Source organism: Euprymna scolopes, chromosome 19 (genome assembly GCF_053919585.1).
Source record: "Euprymna scolopes isolate OS-2025 chromosome 19, ASM5391958v1, whole genome shotgun sequence".
Lineage (NCBI taxonomy): Eukaryota > Metazoa > Mollusca > Cephalopoda > Sepiida > Sepiolidae > Euprymna > Euprymna scolopes.
Genome location: NC_136500.1, coordinates 120,443,202 through 120,446,420, shown reverse-complemented (window position 1 = coordinate 120,446,420; position 3,219 = coordinate 120,443,202). Strand labels below are relative to the sequence as shown.

General features: G+C 30.6%; 1 long non-coding RNA gene across 1 annotated transcript in view; it reads right to left on the bottom strand.

The window, feature by feature from the left end:
• Positions 1 to 2,132: 2,132 nt before the first annotated feature.
• The window catches only part of LOC145239924 (uncharacterized), a 12,205-nt gene continuing 11,118 nt past the window's right edge, over positions 2,133 to 3,219 (bottom strand). Inside the window, exon 2 of the long non-coding RNA XR_013862413.1 lies at positions 2,133 to 3,219. This exon is cut by the window's right edge and continues 340 nt beyond it. This is a non-coding gene — a long non-coding RNA (uncharacterized LOC145239924).

The window sequence follows — 3,219 nt, the reverse complement described above, 5'->3', positions numbered from 1 at the left end:
ATATGAGAACAGAAATGTTTGCATTGTGTGACTTTTGTCAATTGTCTATTATTTTCCCCACCATTATTTACGAGAACATAAACATTGGCATAGAATGTTAAAATATTGTTTTTGTTAATTAGTTTTTTTTCGCAACACATTTATTACAAAATTGAAGATTAGAATAATGTGTAAAAATATTGTTTTTGTAAATTAGTTATTTTCACAACACATTTATTACAAAAAACATTAACATTAAAATAGTGTGTAAAAATATTGTTTTTGTAAATTAGTTATTTTCACACCACATTTATTACAAAAAACATTAACATTAAAATAATGTGTAAAAATATTGTTTTTGTAAATTAGTTATTTTCACACCACATTTATTACAAAAAACATTAACATTAAAATAATGTGTAAAAATATTGTTTTTGTAAATTACTTATTTTCACACCACATTTATTACAAAAAACATTAACATTAAAATAGTGTGTAAAAATATTGTTTTTGTAAATTAGTTTTCACACCACATTTATTACAAAAAACATTAACATTAAAATAGTGTGTAAAAATATTGTTTTTGTAAATTAGTTATTTTCACACCACATTTATTACAAAAAACATTAACATTAAAATAATGTGTAAAAATATTGTTTTTGTAAATTAGTTATTTTCACACCACATTTATTACAAAAAACATTAACATAGAAATAATGTGCAAAAATATTGTTTGTTCAATTAGTTATTTTTACAACACATTATGTTGGAGAAACAGGAACCCGGAAGAGAATTCCAAAGTATAGCAGTTCTGGGAAAGAAACTCTTTTAGCAGAAGGTCTAGTGATCTCTACAGTTAAGGGTGAGACTTCACTGCTTGTTGGGTTTGTCAGGGGTATTTTCGTCTAGGGGGTACAAGGGCTTGTAGTTCGTCGGAGTTTCCACCATTAAAATACTTTTAAAACAGGCAACATTTCGTCGATGGGGCAGAGGCTGAAGTTTAGATGACAGCTCAGGATCTATCAGGTTGGCGATTCTCTTTTGAATCCTGTTCAGGAGTAAGGGACTAGTAGCAGATGCAACAGCCTAAATGTGACAGCAGTACTCCATACATAGGCGAATGGTGGCTTTGTAGATGTACAGGATACTTTAAGGCGTAAGTAACTTTCTAGCACGGTAGAGAGTTCACTTTCTTTGCAGCAGTCTTGGCAATGAACTCTATATATCTATCCTAACTAATGTTCCCTGTGAATCTTAGGCCGAGGAGTTTAAACGAAGTAGTTACAGGTAATATATCTTTAGCCATAGCTATTGGTGGTTGGTAAGGTTTATGTAATTATTTAAAAAAACGAGCTTGGTCTTTGCAATGTTGAACGTTACCATTCATTTTTTACCCTATTCACCTAAAGACTGAAGGTCTTCCTCTAGGGTTTCTGCCATTACCTTAGTTATGTCTTCATTAGTTGTCCCAACGTGCCTGCTATAGAACGTGGTTCACTAGAGGTGGATTAATTAAGGACTCAAATACTCTGGTGACAAGAGGGAGGAGACTAATTCTGCGATAATTTTAAAAACACATTCATTACAAAAAATATGAACATTGAAATACTGTATGAAAATATTGTTTTTGTAAATTAATTATTTTTATGATTATCTTTTGCCGTTATATCCTGAGCTCCTTCTTATGTATTTTGCATATTACATCAGTTTGAAGGCATCAAGTGGTTACCCTTTTAATATTTGTTTTCAAAGTACCAGATGATTTAATGAGATAATTTCATAGCTGCTGTTAGTTGTTTCACAACAGGTTTGGCTTTCAGCGACTATACTGTTATTAAACAATCATCTGTTACCTCATATTGTGATATATATTCTGTCTAATATATTATTGTAGTAGTGCTCTGGGATATTTATGTCAATACATTTTTTTAACACGAAATACTCTTTTCAAGTTTTCTAAAAACAAATATTTACTCCTACAAATAGCATTCATTGTATATTTTTCAGCTGTTAATGAGGAATTATTTACTTTATTACGACATTTTCTAATACATTATAGTAATAGCAGTTGACTAATTAGGTCAATAAATTTTTAACATATACCATCTTGATTTTTTTTTTCATAATGCGAGTGTTTTGCAAAAAATATAGCATTTATTTTTTTGTGTATTTTTGTTACTAAACTTTGTTTCTGAGAAAAATATATTTCGACATTTCTTATGACTGGATTTTTTCCTTATAATTCCATCCAAATATTAGATGATTAATAAGATATCTTGTAATTTCCATGGCTTCTATTAAATTTTTCCCAACAGCTTAGCCTTCCAAGGATTGTTTAGATATTTCCTATAAATTTTACTATTTGCTCCAGTTAGTTTGTTTAACTGTCAATGATTTTTACGTCATTTAACAATGCTCGTGAGATATACTTTCTAATCTAAGCAGTGATCTTTTCAACTCTATAACATTTGAGGTAGTTACCTTTAAATATAATACCTTCTTGAAGTTTTCATAATGCAAGTTTGTAGAACATTGTTATGCATGTGGTTTGCTTTTATTTATTGTGTATTTTTTTCATGTGAGTCCGTACATGTGATTTTCGAGAATAGGAATATCCACAAACTTCACAAGAATATGGCTTTTCCCCAGTGTGAGTTCTTATGTGTCTTACTAATGTTGCTGCTTCATAACAAGAATATCCACACACTTCACAAGAATGTGGTTTTTCCCCAGTATGAGTTCTTATATGTCTCACTAATTTTGATGCTTGAGCACAAGAATATCCACACACTTCGCAAGAATGTGGCTTTTCTCCAGTGTGGGTACTCATATGTTGATCTAACGTTGTTTTCTGAGAACAAGCATATCCACACACTTCACAAGAATATGGCTTTTCCCCAGTATGAGATTTCATATGTCGTATTAAATTTGATTTTTTAGAACAAGAATATCTACACACTTCACAAGAATGTCGCTTTTCCCCAGAGTGAGTTTTCATATGTGTCATTAAATTTGATTTTTTTGAACAAGAATATCCACAAACTTCACAAGAATATGGCTTTTCTCCAGTGTGAGTTCTCAGATGTGTCACTAATGTGGATTTTTGAGAAAAAGAATATCCACACACTTCACAAGAATATGGCTTTTCCCCAGTGTGAGTTCTCATATGGCTCACTAATGTGGATTTTTGAGAAAAAGAATATCCACAGATTTCACAAGAATGTGGATTTTCACTAGTGT